A 26,032-nucleotide genomic window follows, 5' to 3' on the forward strand; every position below is an offset into this window, starting at 1 on the left:
AGTTCACAAAGGTGCTGCCATTTTTTTAATTGTTTTTCAAGACATCAAACAGCTCCTCCTTCTTAGTATAGATATGCCCTAGAATATCAACATATCCCTCCTTAATCTTACCATGATCCAGGTCCTTCTCCTTGGTGAATAAATTCCTCTTGCATTTGACCTCCCAAAATGCACAACCTCAATTAAAATCCATCTGCCAATTCTCCATTCAATTTTTTCAACTAATCTATATCCTGGATTATAGGCCTTACATCCCAAAAAATAACAGATCATATCAAATAGTTTATCCCTTCAGCTGTCCATCAAGGTATCCAACCAGCAGACATTGCAATACACACAGCACAATGTCCAACATTATATGTGATTCTGCTGGATGATTATGCCAACAACTAGTTTAGGATTGCCAATCGGCTTCGGACTATGGTGTGTACTAGACGCTACATATATTAATGCACAGGATCTTGTTCATTGCAGGCAGAAACAACATGTATGGGCTTTGCAACTGCTTCCTCTGAACAAAATAGGTGACAGTCATTCATTGATTCATTTCTCAGGGCAGTGTCAGACAAATCAGAGTCAACCTGTCTGTTTTAAAATTCCAATAAAGCCCAGCAGTCATAACTGTCTATCATCATGATTTGATGCATTCTCCATGCAATACCTCACCAATCAGTCTCCACTTTCCAACCAATAAGCATGCTCCTCTCATGCAGCAGAAATATTGGACTCACCCTTGAATAGGTATTCTTGTCAATTGTCCTGATAATTTCAAGATGACAAAATGTTTCTTTTATTAGTAGCATTCAAGTTTTGTACTACCCAAAAACTAATCTTTAAATTTTTATCCCTGTTTTTAAATTCCTTTATTGGCCCAGTACTTCCAAATCTCAGTAACTTCCTCCAGCTTCAGAACTCTCTGAGAATACCTGAGCTCTTCTAATTCTGGCCTGCTGAGCATCGCTGATTTTAATCACTCCACCATTGGGGCTGTTGAGGTCCTCTCTGCACCTTGCCAGCTTCTCCCTTTCTTTCCTCTTTTAGACAACTCCTTAAAACACTACATATTTAAGTCAGCATTCGCCCATCTGCCCAAATTCTTTGTTCTATATGTTCTTTTACAATGACTCTGCGAAATGCCTTAGGACTTTAAGTAAATCAATAGTGTTACATTATTGTTGAGTCGTTCAAGTAAGCTCCAACTGTACTCACAACATGTGTGAAAAATAGCTGCTGGTTTTTGTTGTCCGTTCTTTGGACACTTCAACCAAATTCTAGGCAAACTCATTTTACTCGGGTACTATACTTGTGTCACTGAGCTCCAGTATCTGCAGTCCTCACTTTCTCCAACTATACTTGTGAGACAAACAAAAGGGTCAGAATCAATTTTCAATTCAACACAATTTTATTCACATAATACAGTCAAGACAGGAAAAACTCTAAGGTGAAAATGTCAAGTCTTTGTCACAATCTTTACGGAAACTACTACTGTTACCAGACCAGGTCCAGGTACTACCCTTGCAGTTGAACTTGGCACTGCTGTGTAGTCAAAGAGTGTGGTGCTGGAAAAGCACAGCCAATCAGGCAGCATCCAAGGAGCAGGAGAGTCGACGGTTTGAGCATAAGCTCTTCATTAGGTATGAGGAGGTGGCCCAAGGGGGCAGAGAGATAAAGGGGAGTGAGATGGGGCTGTGGGGAAGGTAGCTGGGAATTCGATAGACAGATGAAGGTGATAGGTCAGAGAGGAGAGTGGAGCAGATAGGACAGAAGGAAGATGGACAGATAGGGCAAGTCAAGAGAGCAGTGCCGAGTTGGAAGGTTGGATCTGGAATAAGGTAGGGAAGGGGAATTGGTGAAACTGGGTGAAATCCACATTGATCCCATGTGGTTGGAGGGTCCAAAGTAGGAAGATGAGGCATTCTTCCTCCACGTGTCGGATGGCTGGAATTTGGTGACAGACGAGGCCCAGGACTTGCATGTCCTTGACGGAGTGGGAGGGGGAATTAAAGTGTTCGGTGGGGTTGTTTAGTGCCTGTGTCCCAGAGATATTCTCTGAAATGATCCGCATGTTGGCAACTTGTCTCCCTAATGTAGGGGAGACCACAAGCAGTGGACACAGTAGATGACATGTGCAAAAGTACAGGTAGGTCTCTGGCAGATGTGGAAGAATCCTTTGGGGCCTTGGTCAGAGCTGAGAGGTGAGGTGTGGGTGCAAGTTTTGTATTTCTTGCGGTGGCAGGGGAAGGTGCCGGGAGTGGAGGGTGGGTTAGTGGGGGGTGTGGACCCAACAACTGAATCGCAGAGAGAATGGCTTCTCCAGAATGCAGTTGGAGTGGGGAAGGAAATATATCCCTGGTGGTGGAGTCTGTTTGTAGGTGGCGGAAGTGGCGGAGAATGATGTAATTTATCCGGGGGTTGGTGGGTAGAAGGTGAGGACCGGGGGTTCTGTCTTTGTTGTAATTGGTGGGGTGTGGTTTAAGGGTGGAGGTATGGGAAGTGGAGGATTTGTAGTGAAGGACATACGGGAGGGAAAGTTGAGGTCTTTGAAGAAGGAGGAAATCTAGGATGCTTTGTGGTGGAATAGGTCCACCTGGGAGCAGATGAAGCTGAGACGGAGGAATTGAGAATAAGGGATAGCATTTTTACAGGAGGCAGGGTGGGAGGAGGTGTAGTTCAGGTAACTGTGGGAGCCAGTGGGCTTGAAGTAGATGTCTGTGTTAAGTCGGTAGCTGGAAATGGAGATGGAGAGGTCCAGGAAGGGGAGGGAGGTGTCCAAGATGGTCCAGGTGAACTTGAAGTTGGGGTGGAAGGTATTTGTGAAGTTGATGAACTGTCCAATCTCCTCATGGGAGCACAAGGTGGCGCTGATACAGTCGTCACTATAGTGGAAGAAAAGGTGGGGGTTGGTGTCAGAGTAGCTGCGGAAGATGGACTGTTTCACGTACCCGACGAACAGGCAGGCATTGCTGGGTCTCATGCGGGTGCCCATGGCTACCCCTTTGGACTGGAGGAAGTGGGAAGGTTCAAAGGAGAATTTGTTGAGGGTGAGGACCAGTTCAGCCAATTGAATGAGTGTGTCAGTGGAAGGATACTGGTTGGGTTGGCAGGAGAAGAAGAAACTCCCTGCAGAGTGCCTTGCTCAAGCTCAGAGCCACACTCTCCCAGACCCTTGCTGTTCTACATCCTTAGAAGAATCCACACACTCAGCAAACGTTTTTTCTCCACTATATCAGACATCAAGGAACATAAGTACACCAAACTTGTTTTTACTTACCTTCAAACTCAGGATTCCTCAATAATCCCCGAAGCTTCTCCCAGCCTCCGGAAACACTCGGATGCCATTAGCCACACCTCTGCTTCAGCCACCACGACCACGGCAAACGATGACATCACTTCCGCCCCCGCTGCCCCACAGACCGAAGTCACTGCTGATAATGCCACCTCTCCGAGTGCCGCAAGATCCACCGCCACCTGAACCATCACAAAGTGTGCCCGGTACGTCACTTACACCTCCGTAGTTGCTGCTGCCCCAGCCACCTTTGTCCCCACAAACGTCACTCACCGGAACACCATTGACGAAATTGCAACCGGCACGTCTTACTTCACTTCCGCCCCCGTGAAGCCAACCAAAGGCTGCCCCGGACCCCCAGGGTGAGCGTCACTTCTGTTGGTGACGTCAACCACGATCCCATAACCACACCCACTCCGGATACAGTCTCCACCCCACTCCCAGCTCCAGCCCCACACCATGTCCTGGCTCCCAGCCCTGCCATGTTTTTACAATTTCCCCCCAGACCTTCCCCTCACTGAGGATGAATGATTAGTCCTCAGTAAAAGCCTCAACTTCATCCCCTTACATTCCCGGATCAATGAATTCAACACACGTTGCGACATGGAACTTTTCTTCCACCTCCTCCACCTCCATGCTTACTTTTTCCCGAACTCCTGCCCACCCTCCAAGGACGCCTTCTCCTGCCTCCAACACATCCAATCCACCTGGTCGGTTACCTGCCCTTGACCTCTTCATTTCCAACTGCCACCTTGACACTGACTGCCTCAATCTGTCCACCCCCCTCACCCACTCCAAACTCTCACCTTCCTAATGTGCAGGCCTTCACACCCTCCACTCTAACCCCAATCTCACCATCAAACTAGCAGACAAGGGAGTTGCTGTGGTAGTTTGACGCACCGACCTCTACACCACTGAAGTCAGGCACCAACTCACAGAGACTTCCTCCTACTGCTCCCTTGACAATGACCTCACCTCCCATCATCAAATCATCACTTCCCAGAAAATCCACAACCTCATCACTGCAGGGGATCTCGCACCAACAGTCACCAACCTCATAGTCCGGGATATCCACACCGCATGGTTCTACTCCCTACCCAATACATTGTCCCCCTTGGTCCAGGATTGCCACACATACATTCGGGACAGCACACACACCCACCACCTCCTCCAAGACTTTCATTTCTTCAGTCACATCTTCACCATGGGCATCCAGTCCTTTCACACATTCATCCGTCATGGCGAAGGCCTCCAAGCCCTCCGTTTCCTCCACTCCCGCCAACTCAACCAGTACCCTTCCACTGACACTCTCATTCACCTGTTCATGGGGTACGTGGAACAGTCCATCTTCCACAGCTCCACCAGCACCATTCCCCACCTCTTCCTCCAATACATTGATGACTGTAGCAGCGCCACCTAGTGCTCCCATGAGGAGGTTGAACAATTCATCAACTTCACGAACACCTTTGGCCCCGACCTCAAGTTCACCTGGACCATCTTGGACACCTTCCCTCCCCTTCCTGGATCTCTCCATCTCCATTTTCAGCAATAGACTCAACACAGACATCTACTTCAAGCCCACCATCTCCCACAGCTACCTGAACTACACCTCGTTCCCTCCTGCATCCTGTAAAAACTCTATCACTTATTCCCAATTCCTCTACCTCCACTGCATCTGCTCCCAGGAGGACCAATTCCCCAGATGGCCTCCTTCTTCAAAGACTGTAACTTCCCCTCCCATATGGTTGATGATGCCCTCCAACACATCTCTTCCACCTCCCGCACCTCCGCTCGTGAGCCCCACCCCTCCAATCGCAACAAGGATAGAACCTCCCTGGTCCTCACCTTCCACTCCACCAACTTCCAGTTACATTGCATCATCCTCCGCCATTTCCACCACCTACAAACAGATCCCACCACCAGGGATATATTTCGCTCTCCACTCCTACCTGCGTTCTGGAGAGATCATTCCCTCCGTGACTCCCTTGTTAGGTCCACACCCCTTCCCCTGCCACACAAGAAATGCAAAACCTGTGCCCACACCTTCCCCCCTCACCTCTGTCCAAGGCCCCAAAGGATCCTTCCACATACAACAGAGATTTACCTGTACTTCCACACACGTCATCTACTGTGCCAGTTGCTCTCGATGTGGTCTCTTCTTCATTGGGGAGACAGGATGCCAACTTGTGGAACATTTCAGAGAACACCTCTGGACACACGAACTAAACAACACACCGGCCTGTGGCCAAACACTTTGACTCCCCCTCCCTTTGACTCCATCAAGGACATGCAAGTCCTGGGCCTCCTCCATCGCCAAACTCTAGCCACCTGACAGCTGGAGGAAGAAGGCCTCATCTTCTGCCTTTGGACCCTCCAACCACACGGGATCAATGTAGATTTCACAAATTTCCTCGCATGGTGGCACAGTGATTAGCACTGCTGCCTCACAGCGCCAGAGACCCGGGTTTAATTTCCACCTCAGGCGACTGTGTGGAGTTTGTACATTCTCCCCGTGTCTGCGTGTGTTTCCTCCGGGTGCTCCGGTTTCCTCCCGCAGTCCAAAAATGTGCAGGTTAGGTGAATTGACCATGCTAAATTGCCCATAGAGTTAGGTGAAGGGGTAAATGTAGGGGAATGGGTCTGGGTGGGTTGCGCTTCGGCGGGTCAGTGTGGACTTGTTGGGCCGAAGGGCCTGTTTCCACACTGTAAGTAATCTAATCTAATCTTATCCCAGATCCAACCTTCCAACTCAACAATGTCCTTTTGACCTGTCCTACCTGTCCATCTTCCTTCATACCTATCCGCTCCACCCTCCTGTCTGACTTATCACCTTCACGCCCACCTTCATCTTCCTATCGCATTCCCAACTACATTTCCATCAGCCCCACCCCCTCTCCTATTTATCTCTGTGCCCCCCTTGGGCCACCCCAACATTCCTGATGAAGATCTTATTCTGGAAACGTCGACTGTCCTGCTCCTTGGATGTTGCCTGACCGGCTGTGCTTTTCCAGCATCGCACTCTTTGACTCTGATCTCCAGCATCTGCAGTGCTCACTTTCTCCTACTACTCTGTAGTCGGCTCTGATGAAATTGGCAAAAATTAGTCTGATGCATCTGTTGAAAAGCATTAATTTGTTACTCATTGACTTGGGACAAGATAGTCTTATGACAGTCCCTTAGCCAAAATAGAAAATGAATTTGAATGTTTTGGAGCATTGTATTCCTTTGTAAATAAATGCAGCTTATCCTGCCTTGTCTCACTAAAAAAATCCACTGACCTGAAGATGCACTGAAATATAATCCACCATTACAGCAGCTCCTGAATATATTTAAGTGATTTCAGATAGCCTATCAAAATTCCTGTCGTCTCACAAAACAGCTCCCTTTCCTTTAGTTAACTTAACAAGATCATGCATAATGGATGATCACCTAGAGGCATTTAACTTACACCAGTTTATGAATCAGCTGCCTAGATAGGGAACAGGATTGTTAGTTTCATCAGTATGTTCCACATGATGCTGTTACCTTCACAAATTCCAATACTCCTCCCATGGTTGAACAACCACAACAATTTTCTTTTGAGATAATGGCCACAAGTTTCACTTCAGTAATGCCATTGAAACTCAGTACCTCTTGCTGAGGCACAGTGTGTGACTTGATGTCCTGTTCAAAAGGACATCCACGTGGATTTTCCCAGCATGAGACAGAAGCCTGTGAAGAAGTGTTGTCTTGGCATCTCACAGTCCAGCCAGCTGATGCAGCACCAGGATATCTGACTTGAACTACCCATGACTTGGCAATAAATTTAAACATCATTTTGCAAACAACAGGACTCACCTGCAAAATGACCCCTACACTTGTGATTTCTTAAAATTTGCTCATGCAGACAGCAGGAACTTGCTGTATTCTCAGCAATGCCGGCTGGCTTAGCCTCTGTCGCAAGATAAAGTGAGCTGTCTCCTCAGGACTTACAGGTGCCTTTGCTCACCTCAACTCCCTGCTGCTGAGTGGCCCACAAGTGTCTGGCAGGAGAAGAGAGAAGATAACACCAGGCAGCAAGAGATAGATGGAAGGCTGGCAACATTGGCGGGTGGGCAAGCGTCAGATGGAGTAACTGTATTTTGCGTGTGGTCCAGGAAGTACTTCTGAGTGAATGTTGGTGGGGCGGGGGGTGGGGGATGTGGTCATTTGTGCATGTGGTGGCAATGTGATGGTATTATGACACGGGGTAAATCCCTCTGCTAAATTAAACCCGACACACAGAGAAGCTCACCTCGCATTGTAATCTGTTAAATTTCCAGAGGCAAAGAACTATTCCAGAGGTCACTATTTAAAGTAAAAAGTGACAATTTTATTCTTTAAATCCAGCAGAGAAAATTAAAACAACAGCTATTTACAACTCTTTTCTCTTCAAACTATCTTTTACCTCCCACTCTACAATACTGGGCCAATAAAAAGCCCCAGTTAAGATTTTAAAAAATACAAGTTTCAAAACCAGCCAGCTGTTGAATATTTTCCTTGTAGATTTTCCTCTATTGGCTTTTCTTCAGCATTCTACTTCACAGGTCTTTCATATGAACAGGTACCTTTCAGAGAGCTGATCGGCTAGCAGTCTATACTTGTTGGTTTCCTTGGCAATTCTCCCCCTAACTGTTCAAAATGTCTAGTTTTATACCCCAAAACATCAGATCATTTCATTGTTTTTAATGTTATCAAAACATTATATTTTAAATTAAATTGGATTTTGGGATCTTGGGCCATAATTTAAACTGACTGGCTGAATGTGAATTTGTTTTTGTTCCTTGGCAACACAACTCCAGCTATTTGTTTTGACTAAGTGTTACATTTTTACTTTGTTCAAGACTCTCTGCACTTTCTGTCAGTCCTTGTTAGCTTTTCAACTCTCTTAAAGGTACAGTACACCTCTGCATCTTCATAACATCTCCCCCCAAAGAAACAATGAACCATCATAATGAAAAGATGGCTTCATTTTTTTTCTCTATTCCTTAACCACATTATCATGACATACATATGACTTTAATCTGAGTTCATATTAACTTTTTCCCAATATGTATAATGTTGGATAAATACTAAGCTCATCTAAATTTTATCAGTTAAATTCGCAATAATGCATCTGCAATTACTCTCTTACAACCCACAACATGTACGATTTGCAAATTAAAAGGCTGTAACATAAGAGTCCAATGAAATAGTCTCATACTCTTGGTCTTTAAAATGTTCCAAGAACGTAAGAGGACTGTGATCTGTGTGACACAGTCTTCATGAAATACACATTAAAATGTTGTAAGGCCAGTAACAAACTCAATAGTTCTTTTTTGATTGTTGAGTATTTTCTCTGGTGGATGGTGTGTTTAGTCAAAAAGTAACCAACTGGCAGTTCAAACCCATCATCATTTGCCTGTCGCAGCACAGCTCCAACTCCTATGTCACTAGCATCGATAGAAACTTTGAAGGTTTTTGAAAAGTTTGATGCAGCTAAAACTGGTGTGTTGGTTAATCTGGATTTCAAATGATCGAATGCTTCCAGGCATTGTTCTGTCCACCGAAACCTTGTGTGCTTCTTCAGCAAATCAGTTAACAGTGCCACTATACTACTGAAGTTTTGAACAAAACTTCCGATAGAATCAGCTCAGTCCCAAAAATCAAAGCACCTCTTTCTTCGAGGTTGGTCATGGAAATTCCTCGATGGCCTTCATCTTTGTGTTCCGTGGGGTCAACCTTCCATGACCGATGTTATGACCTAATAATGTCACCTCTGCTTTCGCGAATTCAGTTTTGTTTAAGTTTATTACCAATTTTGCTTCTGGCAATCATTCAAAGAGTTCTGCCAACTGTACCATGTGATCTTTCCATGACTCACTAAAGATCACTACATCACCCAAATAGACTGCACAGTTTGTTAACCCAGCCACAACTCTATTCTTGAGTCTTTGGAATGTGGCAAATGTGTTCTTCATTCCAAAGGGCATCACTTACAATTGATATAGACCATTTGGGGTTACAAATGCAGAAGTTTCTTTCGCTGTCTCTGATAAAGATACCTACCTGCCTGTAAGCATGCAGTAAGCCCACCTTGGTGATGTAACTGGATTGTCCAATTTTCTCGATACAGTCCTCTAATCTCGGTATTGGATATGAGTCTGATTTTGTAACTGTGTCGATTTTTCGAGAATCCATGCAAAATTGTTGAGTCACGTCCTTGTTGGGAAGTAAGACAATCAGCAAACTCCATTCACTCTGGCTCGGTTCGATGATATCCTCATTGAGCATGGCCTCCACCTCCTTCTGGACCTGTCTGATTTTGAAAGGATTAAGCCGATAGGGGTAATGTTTAATCAGAACAGTATTCCCTACATGTACTTTATGTACCATAGCATTAGTCCTCCCCATCTGACTCTTACATATGTCCTCATACTGCAGTAACAAACCTCTCAACTACATTCTTTGCTCCTGAGACAGATAGTTCACTAAGCTATCCCAGTCCTCAAGGACTTATTCATTTTTTAACATCCACCACATCTGGACTTGATTCCTCACTCTGCAGGTCAGTAACTAGCACCTGTTTCTCCAGTTCTTTCCCTCTTCTAGTTCTCAGGCGTGGACCTACACACTCATTTATAACCTATGTGAAAGGTTCTTTGAATGCAGGATTTGACAACAAAGGTCTGGTTTTATTATCACCTGTGGCTTACCTCCTATTTGGCATGTATGATGCGTATGTGAAAGGTTCTTTGAATGCAGGATTTGACAACAAAGGTCTGGTTTTATTATCACCTGTGGCTTACCTCCTATTTGGCATGTATGATGCGTACGGCAAAAGTTAACCACATCCTTGTGCATTCCAGGCCAATAAAAATGTTTTTTTGTACCTGAGCCTGAGTCTTTCATACTCCTAGTTGATCTCCTACAGGTAGTTCATGTGCTATGGGCAACACAACCTGATGGTCTTTGACCCATTTCACCTCTGCACTAACCTGCCATGGTTTCCATTTCCATCTGAGGCTTCTTCTTACAGATAATAACTATCAGGAATATTCTCTGCCTCCTTTTCGGAGTACACATCTACACATATGCCTTTTATCAACTTGTCTTTCTGTTTCAAGTCCCTTAGTCTTTCACGACTAAAAACTTCTGTCTGATCCTCTGCCTATTCAGGATTTTCCTGCATCATTATGTCAAACAGGGTACTCGCTAACTAAACTTCAATTCCTTCATCTTTCTCTTTAGTTTTTGCTTCATTCTGTGACTTATGATAGTGGGATCTGGTTTCTACACAATCTGGGAAAATATCAGGATATTTTTCTTTTAACTCCTCAGTTTCTTGATCTTCCTTGTGCTTTTCCACAACAAGGGGTGTCACTCCTACCTTGGACTCTGCTAGATAATTCCCAAGAACAAACTGGATTCCTGGAACTGACTCTGTCAATCACTCCCACTGTTACTTCCCCAGTCTTGAGTTGGCACTCTAACCTGATCTTACATAGGGGAACATTAAATTTCTGTCCATCTGTCCCACAAATTACTACACCCTTGGGTAACAGATCAGAAAGAGTGCAAATTCACTCATCTCTTACTATTAGAGACTGGTTAGATCCTGTATCTCTCAAAATTATAACTTCTTGCCCTTTTCCCCCTGTTCTTTCTGAGTGAACTTTACCTACAGAGGTGAATTCTTTGTAGAGATCAGGTACTAACTCCATACCCAGCCCCTGCCTAGGCTGTGCACTCTTCTGCAGCTTCTCAGTCATTCTTCAGGTTTCCTTTACTACTTTCACCAATGCCACTGGCTTAGCTTCTTTTAACATCTTTTCCCTCAGTGCCTTTCTTTAACGACCAGCACTGTAACTTTACATGTCCCAGTGGAAACACCTGAGGCCTTTCTCCTCCTTTCCACCCTCTTGGACTTCTTTTTTAACCTGTGGTAAACATTTACCAGTGTTCTCAATTCTTTGGTTCGAAGTGTAGGATCTCCCCTTCTCCCAACTTCTATCCTTCACAGGACGAAATTCTGGCTGGAAGCTTGTCTTATACACCAACATGTACTCATCTGCTAATTCTGCTGCCCTTCTCACTTCCTGAACTTGCTGTTCATCCACATGAATTCTTATCATCTTTGGAAGTGAGTTTTTAAACTCCTTCAGCAGAATAACATCTCTTAGAGCCTCATAGATCTTATCTATCTTTAAGGCCCACACCCATCTATCAAAATAACCATATTTAATTCTTTCGAACTCCACATAAGTCTGACCTGGTTCCTTCTTCATTTTTCTGAATTGCAGTCTATATGCTTCTGCTACCAATTCATAAGCTCTTAAAATAGCCTGTTCAAACTCTTCATAATCTCTTGACATCTCATCTACAGTGTGGCCAATGCCTCACTGGCTGTGTCTACCAGTTTAGTCTGAACCAGCATTCCCCATAAATCCTTGGACCACTGCATCTGTCTAGCTAATTTTCAAACCAAATAAAGAAGGCTTCAACATCTTTCACATCAAAATGTGGCAGAGTTTTGACAGATTTGTATATATCACGACCTTTTCTTTTATTCTCCACAACATCTTTCTCATCAAAATGTGGCAAAGTTTTGACATATTTATATATATTTCTACCTTCTCTTTTAAGCTCCATCCTGTTAACTTGACTTTGCTGACTAAGCCGCAACTGCACAAGTTCAAATTCTCTCTCTTTCGTTTTGCTTAGCTAAGAACCTTTTCTCTCTTTCTCTCTCCCTTGCTAAGAACCTTCTCTCCCTCTCTCTCGCTTTTTCCTCTCTCTCGCTTTTTCCTCTCTCTCTTACCTCTCTGTTTCTCTTTCTTTTTCTATTTCTTCACTGTCTCTTTCTCTTTCTCTCTTTATCTTCTAACTCCATTTTCTTCAATTGTAACTTAACTTTTGCTAACTACTGCATTTGTCTGTTTCTCTGACACACCTCAGTGTTTGAGTAATTGCCTTATAATTTCAGCTTTACTTTTGTCCTTCATTAAACTCAAATATAAGTTCTTTGTTAATTCTAAAAGTATGGCTTTTGTCTTTCCTCCTAAACTTTCTTGGCAAATTTGAGAATCATCTTCAAACCCCAGAACCTCTTTAGAAATTTTAAGAGCCATTTCTCTCACTTTTAATTTAAGCAACCACAAGTAACCAAAGTTAAACAAATTGTCTTAACAACATTTTATTAAAAGATCTCGGATACTAACCGGCAAGTGTTTAAATCAGCTGGGCTTTTCTTGTACCCCAAATCTAGTCAAATCTGTCCAATTCTCAGACTGGATCTATCTAAATCTGTTCAAATCCCAGACAAGCCCCCAAACTGTCATGACAGGGGTAAACCCTCTGCTAATTTAAACTGGACACACAGAGAAGCTCACCTTGTGCCATAATCTGTTACATTTTGAGAAGCAAAGAACTATCTCAGAGGTCCCTATTTAAAGTAAAAATTAACAATTTTATTCTTTAAATCCAAAAGAGAAAATTAAAACAACAGCTGTTTGGAACTCCTTTCTTTTAAACCTATCTTTTAACTCCCACTCAACAATACTGGTCTGATAAAAAAATCCCGATTAAGATTTACAAAAAAAAACAAATTTCAAAACCAGCCAGCTATCGAATCTTCTTTTTGTATCTTCCTCTGCAGATTTTTCTCTATTGTCTTTTCCTCAGTATTCTGCTTCACAGGTCTTTCAAATGAACAGGTGCCTTTCAGAGTGCTATACTTGCTGGTTTTCTTGGCTGTTCTCCCCCTAACTGTTCAAAATGTCCAGTTTTATACCTCAAAACATTGGATCATTTCATTTGTTTCAAAACTATTATACTTCAAATTCAATTGGACTTTGGAATCTTGGGGCATAATTTAAACTGATTGGCCAAATTTGAATTTGTTTTTGTTCTATAGCAACACAACTCCAACTATTTGTTTCGACCAAGTGTTACATTTTAACTTTGTTCAGGACTCTCTGCGCTTTCAGTCAGTCCTTGTTTGCTTTTCAACTCTCTTATACGTACAGTACATCTCTGCACCTTCATAAAGTTGCAAGGGATGCCTAATGAAGATACATTCACTGATTTTGACCACCTATATGACTCCTGATCTCACTTGCTTTTGAGCAGAGTCCTGGAGGGCCTCCTGCACACCCCTCCCCACATGGAACCATGGTATCTTTCCTCATGCACACCTCCAGCAGTGATGCTGCAATCACTGGATCTTTCACCCTAGAACACTCTCTCTTCCTGCTGTTCTATCTTCCAGATTTTGCATTCCATAAATGTTACTGAGTGCTGCACACTTTAAGAAGGACAGAGTGCCTTTAAAAAAGAACAGGTTGGCTACACCGCATACTATCAGTGCATAACTGATTGAAGGAAGGGAGTCCCATAATATTCTCATGGTCATCAACTGGAAGGACCAAAATATGAGCTGCCCACCTTCAATGAAACCACAAATCACCTACCCAAAAAACAGTGCAGTGTCTCTAACATGGGATAATATCCAATGACACTTCACAGGAATATACTCAGATATAAGTTGACACAGAGCTAAATTTGGTTAAAGAATTGATGTTTAAAAATAGCAAGAGAGAGGAGAGTTAGGAAATTCGCAAATTTGAGGCCTACATGGCTTAAGATACCAAACCGGGCAAAGGAAGTCAAAGATTTATAACGAAAAGCAGAATTGGAGGAGCATAGTGCTTCAGGAAAGTTGTAGGGCTGAAGGAGTTTCTAGAGATTGGGAAGGAAAAAAGCTCATAGAGAGATTGGAACACCAGGATGAGAAGATTCAATTCAAGATATTAGTGATCCAGGTGTAATGCAGGTGAGTGAGTATAGGAACAGGGGACCTGATACAGTCGAACACCTCAATTCATTTCGTGTCAAATGTGGCTCAGTTGATACATACTTACGCCTAACTCAAGGTTGTAGGTTTAAGTTCCATTTCAGGAGCTGGAGCAGAAAAATGAAAGTGAACTTTCGGGAGAGTCCTGCACTGTTGCTTCTGGATAAAGGTTTAAATGGTGCCCCCCAGCTACTTGTCTGAGTGGATGGAAAAGATCCCTTGCCACTATTTTGAAGAAGAGTTTATCATGGTGGGTCCAAAATTTATCCCTCAATCAACATTAGTAAAAGAGGTTATCTGATTGCTATCCATTTGCTTTTTTGTGAGGGTTTCATGTGCAAATTGGCTATTGTGTTTTGTTTCAAAAGCACTTCATATTTAGTATTGTGTGGAAGATTTCTGTTTTGAGCCATTGTGGAAAAAATGATTTGTTTCAAGCTTTATTTTTAAATGCTTGGAGCAGTTTCTTTAAAAGAGATCATTGAAAGGTCATGGTGTGCATTGATTTCTTTTTTTTCAAACAATGCTTCCTGGAAATCTCATGGCTGTTTATAAATGCTTTTTCGGCTGTAAACCCTTGCTGGGGCTGCTGAAATAGTTGTTGGATGGCGTGTGTTGATAAATTGAGCAAAAAGCCTTTGAGGAGGTGCTGCCCAGCTAATCTCTCCTGCTTGTAAAACAAAAAAAATCCTTTTGTTGAGTTCAGGTTTGTGCTGTTTTGAAGCATGATGGAGGGAATCATGACCAGGGGCATAGGTTTAAGGGAGAGTCAGAAGGTTTAAAGGAGAAGTGAGGAAAAACATTTTCACCAGAGTGTGGTCGGAATCTGGGACACACTGCCTATAAGGGTGGTAGAGGCAGAACATTGAAGAAGCATTTAGACGTGCACTTGGAATACTAAGGCATACAAGGCTATGGACCAAGTACTGGGAAATGGGATTAGAATGATTAGATTGTTGCTGCTGGCCGACATGGACATGATGTACCTTTTCCTATACTGGGGATCTCTATGACTCTTTTGGTTGAATGATTGGCAGGAACTTCTCAAAACTGTATCTCCTAAGCAAGCTCCCAGAGACATCCGTGCATGATTAGTAACATCCGCATGTGTCAGAACATCACAATGACAGAATCAGACCATTATACTCCTTATCTTTTTGCATTCAAAAATAAACTTAATGGCTAGCTATTTTTTATGTGAACCTCTGCAGAAGAGAGCAATCTTCTTATTTATCTTTTCCCCAAATGTATATTTGTGTAGGCTTTAGATAATTTTACCGGAGGAACATTTATATAATGCCAATTGTGTTAGCCAATTGTTGCATCTTAATGGAATAAGTATTGGCTTGATAAAAAACAAAAACAGCATTTAATAAACAAATCTGATTGGTAGAACTTGTTATTTAACACCTAATATACTAATTGGCCATTTCGGTAAACTGGGAAAAATATTTTTCTTTCATTCTGTGACCTGTAGAATAGTCAGATTTGAATGACAGTACACTCCTACAGCCCCTGTTGTAACATGTTCCTACATTAAAACAGCAAGTACATTTCAAAAATATTTCATTGGTTGTAAAAGCGTTTTGAGGTGTCAATGGTTTTGAAAAGCACTGTATAAATGCAAGTTTTTTTTTAATCTAGGGTCTTTGAAGTACATTCATGTTCCACTCTGCTTTATTTGATTGCCTGTTTTGCCATTTTCTTATTTTGCACTTTGTGAACCCTGTCCTCTTATTTCTATTTAATGAGCACTCTGACCTTTCGCTATTTAAGCACTGACATTATGACAATCATTCTTGTTAACATGGTACAAGTTTCAACATTACCAGTACATGAATTTATTGACTGGCAATCAGGGAGCACTTCAACAAACGTGGTGCATGAAGAAAACTCATCCATCAGGTAGCCCCTAGCTTTCATTATGGGAGCCTGATGAACTAGCATAACTGAACATTCATATCTTCCACCCACACTGCAAACAGCATTTATGCAAAAATCCAGAAAGTGCTATTTTCTACTCTGCATTTCATTGCTGAAAGAATGCCTTTGTGTTTGATGTGCACAATAGGCACAACCCTAGCATTCTGAAATAAATGAAGCAGAACTAAGCACAGGTGGTCTGCACTGTCACTGCTGAAAAAAATTCCATGTGTCTTTTGTCGATCTTAATATCTTATTCTACGCCTCAGTGTGAAATTCTGTTTGATAGTGCTCCTGTGAAGTCCTTTAGGACACTTCTTTTACCTGAAAAGTGATGTATAAATGTAAGAGTTTTCTCCTGTTTCTTAATTCATTCCTGTACAATGTGTTGGTCTTACTGCTTTGCATTTCTGTCTCTCAAGCAACCTGTAGGTGTTCAAAACCAAGCATTAACCTAACCTTACATTGTTCACTGATAGGTTTCCCTGGGACCTGCCACAACAAAAAATAGTTAGTTCAGGAGGTAGCCTCCCCACAAATTCTGACTTTGACTTTTAAAATATATGACGTTTAATGTGCATATCGCATAATTGGTTTTATAACTGGAAATGCTCAGCAGAACAGGCAGCCTGATTTCCAGAGGTGAGGTGAGAGTAACATCAATCTTGTACTTTAATAAAATGTAGAATCAAGAAACCTGAGCATAACTTATGTTACTGAGAATAACAGGGAAGGTTTTCCATTGCCTGGAGTCATAGCTGACGTAAACAAAGTAAATGATGTCTGTTTGAGGCTGAACATCTACAGGACTTTTTCAGGTTAGTATTCCAGGCAGAACAATCTTCAGCTGTTTCATCAATGACTAACACAAGGCCAGAAATGGAGATGTTTACTGATTGTTGCACGTGTTCAGTACTGTTTGCAGCTCCCGAGATAACGAAGTAGTTGATCTTCACTCACGGGTATGACTTCAATAATATTCACATTCAAGTGATAAGTGTAAAGTGACATACATGCCAAACATGGACAAATCAATGGCCATCTCCAAAAAAAGAGAATCAAGCTATCGCCCTTTAACAATTGACAATTTTACCATCAGCCATCAATATCTGGGGCTCACCATTGATCTAATCCAGATCATCCATGTAGATAATGTGACTACAAGAGGAGGCCAGAGGTTGAGTAACTAATCTTCTGACTTCACAGACTTACTGAATTATTATGGTGCAGGGGGAGGCCATTCAGCCCATCTTGCATGCGCTAGCTCTATTATCTAGACCAGCTCTAACATCCTGTACCAATGACTTCCCTTTCCCCATGTCACTGCAGACTACTTCTGTACTAAACAATAATCATCAAATGCCTCAGTTGAACCTGCCTCCAGCATATTTCCAGGCAGTGCATTCCAGATCCTAACAACTCCTATATGAAAATGCTTATTTTTCACATTATCCTTGCTTCCTTTGCAAATCAGTTTAAACCCATGCCATCCTCTCATTTATTTTAAACGCAGAAACAGCTTCATCCTACCAACTCTGTCGACTTTGCAAACCTTAATCAGATATCCTCTCAGCCTTCTTTTCTCCCAGGAAAACAGTTCCAACTTCTTAAATCTATCCTCACAACTGAAGATTTTCATTGCTGAACTATTCTTATACATTGTTTCTACACACTATAATGTTGCACCCACAAATGTACAATACTTCACCTAAAGTCTAGCAAGTTTCTTGTACAAGTTCAACATCACTTCCTTGCTCTTACACTCAATGCTCCTAAAATAAAGTGGAGAACACATTCCTGACGAAGGGTTTATGCCCAAAACATCAACTCTTCTGCATTGTGGATGCTGCCTGTCCTGTTGTGCTTTTCCAACACCACATTTTTCGACTCTGATCTCCAGTATTTGCAGTCTTTGCTTTCTCCTGAGAATTCAATATGCTTTACTTACTGCTTTTTCCAACTGCTGCCTTCAATGATCTGTGCACATCTACCCTTCGTCTCTTGCAACACCTATGGAATTGTATCCCATATTTTATATTGTCTTTCAGTGTTCTTCCTTCCAAAGTGCATTACTTCACATATTTCTGCATTAAACCTCATCTGCCACCTATTCACCAGCTTGTCAATGTCCTTTGGAGTTCCTCACAGTTCACAACCCTTCCAAGTTTAGTCTCATATACTTACTATCAATTTATTGCACAATCTACAAGACACAAGTTAAGAGTGTGCTGGAATCCTCTTCAATTGCCTGAATAAGTACAGCTCCAATGACATTCAGGAACTGAATACAAGGTAGCCCACTTAATTAACATGCCACTTTAAACTTTAAATTCTTCTACTATCAATGTGCAGTTCAAGCAGTGTGTGCCATCTACAAGATGAACTACAGCAACTTGACAACCTCCTTCAGCAGCACCTTCCAAATTCTTAACCTCTGTCATCTAAAAAAGCAAAAGTTGCAGATGGATTAGCCAAAAAAAAGGAAATTGAGAGTTGGGATAAATGTGTCCTTCAAGGAACAGAAATCAGGCTTTAATATTTAAAATCTGCATTAATGACATGCATGAAGGGATTCACAGTATTGTAGACAAATTTGCTGACCACACAATGTAGGAAAGCAAGCATTTGTATTCATTCACAGGATATGGGCTTTGCTAGCTGGAGGTGAAGAGAATCTATTTCAACTATAAAGAGGTATAGATAGGTTATGTGAACGAGCCAAACCTTGACAGATGAAGTATACTGTTTAAAAATATGAGTCTGTACACTTTGCCAGGAAGAATACAAAAGCAGAATATATTTAAATGGAGAGAGATTGCAATACTCTCTGTGGTACAGAAGGATCTGGGTGTTCTCATAAGTGAATCACAAAAGGTTGTCATCTAAATACAGCAAATAATGTTGACCTTTACTGCAAAGGGGTCAGATTATAAATGTGGGGATAAAGGCATAATATCACGGCAGCTGCAAATCTAAAACAATACGGAGAATGCTGGAGAAACTCAGCAGGTCTGCTTCATCTGTGGTGAGAGAAATAGAACAAACATTTTGAGTCCAGTATCACCTTTCTTCAAGTTCTGAAAGACTCAAAACAATAAAAGTAGGGATGTAATGTTACAATTGTATAAGCATCAGTGAGGCTATATCTGCAATGTTGTGTATAGTTTTGGTCTGTTTATTAAAGGTGAGAAATACTTGTACAGAAGGCAATTCAGAAAAGGCTAACTATGTTGATTCCTGGTATTACTTTAGGATAAAATGTTCAGCACACTGGGCATGCAGTTATCAGGGTTTAGAGGAATGAAAAATGATTGTACTGAAACATATTGGTTCTTGAGGGGACTTGATACAGGTTTCCTTCTTTCTGGGACAAATGGTTTCCCTCATAGGGGAATGTAGAACTTGGGTGCATGATTTCAAAATGAAGGGTTCTCATTTAAGGTGGATGTGGAAGACTCTCTTCCCTCCGAGTACGGGGAATTTTTGAGTAGCAGACATTGTATCATTGAATGTATTCAGGGTTGAGTTAGATTTTTCATCCCTCAGCAGAGTGAAGAGTTAGCAGGAATGAAGCAGGAAAGAGGAAGTAAGACTACACTTGGGTTAACTATGATCTCATTGAAAGGCAGGACAAGCTCAAGGTGCCAGAATGCCTGATTATGCTCCTCTTTAATAGGATGTGGGTGTCACTGACAAGGTCAGCATTTGTAGCCCATCACTAAGTGCCCTGGAGAATACCTTCTGAAACTGTTGCAGCCCAACTGGTGCACGTGCATCCTCAGGGCTGTTAGGAAGCAAGTATTTAGGATTCAAATTCAGCGATGTTGAAGGAACAACAATATAGTTCCAAGTCAGGATCATATAGGGCTTGGAAGGGAATTTGCAGTTGTGGTGTTTCCATATATTTGCTGCACTTGTCCTTCTATGTGGTAGATGTCATGTGTTTGGTAAGTAGTTGTTGCACAACTTACATATGACGCATACTGCTGCAGTTGTGCATTGGTAATAGAGGGAGTGAATATTTAAGCTTGTGAATGTGATAGCCGTCAAGAGGATTGCTTTGTTCTGGATGGTGTCAAGATTATTAAGTGTTCTTAAAACCTCATTTATCCAGACAAATTGAGATTATTGCATTACACTTTGTCTTTTGTCTTCTTAATTGTAGATACATTTTGGTGAGTAACCAAAACTCCTGCTAACTCACCGTAGAATTCCTGCTAACTCACCGTAGAATTCCCAAACTCTGATCTACTTTTGTTGCCTCAGTATTTAACTGGATGCTCCAGTACACTTTCTTGTCAATGGTCACCCCCAAAAAGATGGTACTGGGATATTCAGCAACAGTACTGCCATTGGCTATCAAGCATTTTGGTTAGATTCTCTAGAGTTGCAGATAGTCATTGCCTGCACTTGAGCTGCATGAATATTACTTGTCATTTGTCAGCCTGAACCTATGTATTGTCCAGGTATTGATGTAAACTCCTTTAGGATCCTTCAGAGGGAACACTGTGGTGACATATCCATTTCTGATTCAGTGATGAAGCAGCTGAAGATTGTTGTGCCTCGGTCACAAGACTCCTGCAGAGATGTTCTAGGACTGACATGCCTGATTTTCAAAAACCACAAACATCTTCCAATCTGCTGACTTCAACCATTAGAGATCTTTCCCTAATTTGTATGTGAAAACCTTTCTTGATGTCAAAACGAGTCACTCTCACTGCACCTATGTTCTTTTGTTTATTAGTAGTCATTTAAGTCTGTGTTTCTTGAAATATTGCTGCACCTAAATGAACATGTCTCATTCTTAGATTATTTGCCTTCCCCAGTTGCATGTATACACAACATTTGCTTAGCTACACTTTCGCTAATATTATTAATTAGAAGTTTATTCAACATCTAATTCTTGACCAATACCTCTATAAGCCTCGCTTATAGAGGCTTATACCTCGCTTTATCTTGACCTGGGTACTTTTGTTTTTCATCTCTCTCTCTCTATTGAGTTTTCAGATTGCTTTTGCCATTTTCTATTTTGCACACATTTGCTGTTGGGCATCAATGCAACAAACTGTTTTCATCAATTTAAGCCATTTAAAGATATTCAAACTTTCACTTACATCATTTCAACCTTGGCCATATCCCACATTGTGAGTCTTTATCATTAAGAAGTTATATAGTTCCGCCTCATTTATGGATTGAAATCTCTGTTCAGCAATTCAATACTCATCATTATCCATGGAGGTGAAATTCCTTGCAGCATTACAGCTTACCCAGCTAAATTTACTTAATGTACTGCATATCATTTTGGTCCATTAGCAGTAGAATACACATGAGCTTGAATTCATCTGGGATTAATACAGTTTATTACATATTATACAAAAAAAGTCATTTGTTCCATCAAGGTGTGTGCAAATTTGTTGTCATGTTTCTATGTGGCATAAGAGGAATTACAGTACTTCAAAAATACACCACTGGTTTGGAACTGCTTTAGAATAACTTGATATAAGAAGTTATATGAAATTAATTTCCTTCTTTAAAGCACAGAGCCTACATTTATTGTGTTTGGTTGGGACATTTTCTTCTATGTAATACTTGTAAAGGCACAAACAAATTCCTGTTGGTTCAGAGTCAAAGGTCTGTAAATTCTAGAACCATACATGCCTGGATTTCAGAATCCGGACTGGCCAGAATGTCCAGGACAATTCTGTTTTGAGCGGCTCAGCTGAGGTGAAAAAGGGAAAACCCATTTCACTTGTTGCAGTGATCCGGCTACTGGTTAAAGATCCTATGGCACTATTCAAAGAAAATCCAATGTACACAATCTTCATTTAATCACCACCAACACTCAGTAGCAGCAGTGTGTGCAATCTACAAGATGTACTGCAGAAATCTAGCTTGACAAATAACAGATACATGGGAATGTATGCACCACCACTGCTAAGCAAGTCATGTTCCAACTTGGAAATATACTGATATTCCTTCACTGTCGCTGGGTCAAACTCCCTCCCTAAGGGCATTGTGGGTGTACCAACAGCAAATGGTCTGGAGCAGTTCAAGAAGGCAGCTCGCCACCAACTTCTCTAGAGCAACGAGGGAGAGGCAAGAACTGCAGGCCTGGCCAGCTTTTAAAAAGAAAAGAGATTGTAACAGCCTCTGTGCTGCTCAAGATGTAGGGTAATTAAATTAAAAATCTGCTGATCAAAAAACTCTCTATTTTCAATGAAGAAAATCCTATAGAATTGTTTCGTATAGTTCTGAAGAAAACAGAGAAAATATAAAGCAACAGCCATGCCTGACAATCAATTTAATCATGACAAAGATAAAAGGATTCAAATACAATTTTCACAATTGCACATTTCACATTCTCATATTTAACATAGAAGGAAGAGTAGTCCACTCAGTCCCTCAACATTACATCATGTGTATTCTGTGCCTCAATCCACTTACCTGCTTTTGCTCCTTCACCCTTTATCCCTGAATTCAGCATAAACATGCCCAATCCAACGTTCCAATTGTTCCCAAAATGTTTTTTTGCAGGAGACAACAACAGATTTTCACTAACCCTTTAATGAGGAATAAGTTGTTTTCTGATTTCACTCTTAAATAAAGCAACTCTAATTGTAAGATTATGTCCCTTGGTTGTTGATTCCTTCATTAGTTGATCTTTCTCTCATAAAAACAAAAATTGCTCGAGAAACTCAGCAGGTCTGGCAGCATCTACAAAGAGAGAAAATCAGAGTTAACTTTTCAAGTCCAGAGAGTAATCCAAGATAGAGGACAGGAAAAAATTGTAGCCATAACAGCTGCTCCTCTTTTGAAGTATTTTCAGTGTTGGAGCTGATTTCCTCAAATTCCAGGAGCAGTAATTACTGTTTTATGAGCTGTTGTATTGTTTTGGAGTTTTGGGGAAAGAAGTCAATACAACAGCACTTTAAAAAAGGAGGAAGATACACAAAAGCAGTGACTATATGGGAAGTGATTCAAATGGAGAAAGAAATCTACACTGCTGTCTGACCCAGAAATGAATCTGCACAGATATTGCCTTTGCTGTTTGATTTCAGGTATCTCTGGACATTGGAGTTTGTCTAAGAAAAAAATAGCAAACAGTGAAATTCACTTCTATCACTGAAGAAACTTACGTGGGGTGCAGCTAAGTGGATTTTTAAAGTGTTACCTTAATGCTTATTTTGTAAAGGTTTAATAGTGAGTAGAGTGAGTTGGTTTTGATTATATGTTTTATTGAGATCGGTCTCATGATTAAACTTTAAAAATTTAAAACAGAGAGATGAAGTTAGCCTGGAGCAGTATTTTTTAGAGCAGCAAGACTGTGCTATTTTCTGGGTCTGTACATTCTCAAGGTGCGAAGACGGCCTTCAGTAGAGTGATGTGCTCTACCCACCAAATGTGGAAGATTAGGAAGATTTTCCATGTTACTGACAATTATGTCTGCAGGAAATGTGATTGATTGTGATTCCTATCATATTGCATGGATCGGTTGGAGTGGCAGAGGCAATGAGGAATTTACAGAAGCTAGAGGGTGTGATGGATGGCAGTTGCAGGAAGGGAGATAAACCGAAGATACAGTCAGGTAGATGGGTTACCTCAGGAAAAGTAAGAGGGTGAGGAAGGTAGTGCAGGAGTCTCCTGTGGCAATCTCCATCTCAAATGAGTATGCATTTTTGGAAAATTTAGGGGGTGATGGGCTCTCAGGGAAATGTGGCACTGACAGCCAAGTTTCTGGTACCGAGACTCTCTAATGTAGATTAGATTAGATTCCCTACAGTATGGAAACAGGTCCTTCAGCCCAACAAGTCCACACTGACCCTTCGAAGAGTAACCCACCTAGACACATTTTCCCTCTGACTAATGCACCTAACACTATGGGCAATTTAGCATGGCCAATTCATCTGACCTGCACATCTTTGGACTGTGGGAGGAAACCGGAGCACCGGGAGGAAACCCACGCAGACACGGGGAAAATGTACAAACTCCACACAGACATTCACCTGAGAGTGGAATTGAACCCAGGTCCCTGGCACTGTGAGGCCACAGTGCTAACCACTGAGCCACTGTGCCGACCTGTGTAATGAGGGATATGTCAAGGTCCAAGCGATCAATTGTGATAGGGGACTGTACAATTAGAGGTGCAGACAGATGTTTCTGCAGCCAACAGCAAGAAATCAGAAAGGTGTGTTACCTCCCTGGTGCCAGGATCAAGGATATCTCAGAGAAGGTGCAGAATATTCCCAAAGGGGAGAGGGACCAGATGGAGCTCATCATACACATTGGAACTAACAACATAGGAAGAGAAAAGGATGTCATAGTATTCAGGACTTGACTGGAGATGAATTTGTAAAGTGTATACAAGAAAAAATTCTGATTCAGTATGTAGATGTACCAACTAAAGAAGGTGCAAAACCTGACCTACTCTTGGGAAATAAGGCAGGGCAGGTGACTGAGGTGTCTGTGGAGGAACACTTTGGGCCCTGCAACCATAATTGTAATAGTTTTAAAATAATGATGGAAGAGGACAGACCAGATCTAAAAGTTAAAGTTCTAAATTGGAGGAAGGCCAGTTTTGATGACATCAGGCAAGAACTTTCAAAAGTTGATGCGGGGGTGTCGTGGGGGAGGCAGATGTTTGCAGGTAAAGGGATGGCTAGGAAATGGGAAGCCTTCAAAACTAAGATAACGAGAGTCCAGTGACAGTATGTTCTTGTTAGGGTGAAGGGCTGAACTGGCAAGTTTAGGGATTGCTGGATTAGAGAAATTGAGGTTTTGATCAAGAAAAAGAAAGGAAGCACGTGTCACGTAAAGACAGCAGAGATCAAGTGAATCCTTTGAAGAGAATAAAGGCAAAAAGAGTATATTTAAGAGGGAAATCAGAAGGGCAAAAAGATTCCTATGCTAGACTGGTTAGCAAGGTTAGGTCACATGGAATACAGTGATAACTAGCCATTTGGATACAGAACTGGCTCAGAGGTAGAAGACTGAGGGTGGTGGTGAAAGATTAATTTTCAGATGGAGGCCTATGGCCAGTGGTGTGCCACAAGGATTGGTGTTTTTTGTCAGTTATATAAATGATCTGGATATGAACATAGGAGGTATAGTTAGTAAGTTTGCAGATGACACCAAAATTGGAGGTGTAGTGGACAATGAAAAAGGTTATCTCAGATTACAATGGGATCTTGATCAGATGGGCCAATGGGCTAAGGAGTGGCAGATAGAGATTAATTTGGGTAAATGTGAGGTACTGCATATTAGAAAGACAACTCATAGCAGGACTTATATATTTAAAGGTAAATGATTTTTAAGAAGATTTGTAGCTCAGGTTGATGATAAGTATGTAAGTTAGCTCACTGAGCTTGAAGATTTGTTTTCACTGATACTAGTTAACATCATCAGTGAGAGTCTCTGGTGAAGTACTGGTGGTATGTCCCATCTATCTATTTATAGGTCTTGGTTTCTTAAGGGCGATGTCATTTCTGGCTTTTTTTTCAAGGGAAGGTAGATAGGGTCTAAATTGATGTGTTTATTAATGGAGTTCTGGTTAAAATGTCATGCCCCTAAGAATTCTAGCGCACGTCTTTGTTTTGCCTGTCCTAGGACGTGTGTGTTGTCCCAGTCAAAGTGGTGTCCTTCTTTGTCTGTATGTATAGAAACTAGTGATAATGGCCGTGTCTTTTGGTGGCTGGTTGGTGTTCATGTATCCCGTTGGCAAGTGTCCTTCTAGTTTGTCTGATGTCGTGTTTTTTCTTCATGGTATCTTGTAAATGATGTTAGTTTTGCTGGCGGTATCTAATGGATCCTGTAGGTTCATTAGTCATTGTTTAAGTGTGTTGATAGATTTGTGGGCTACCACAATACCAAGGGGTCTGAGTAGTCATTTACATAATAACATGGAAGAACTGTAAAAAACATTACATCGGACAAACTAGCAGGAAACTTGCCACCAGGTTACATGAACACCAACT

Source organism: Chiloscyllium plagiosum, chromosome 14, assembly GCF_004010195.1.
Source record: "Chiloscyllium plagiosum isolate BGI_BamShark_2017 chromosome 14, ASM401019v2, whole genome shotgun sequence".
In the NCBI taxonomy this organism is placed as follows: domain Eukaryota; kingdom Metazoa; phylum Chordata; class Chondrichthyes; order Orectolobiformes; family Hemiscylliidae; genus Chiloscyllium; species Chiloscyllium plagiosum.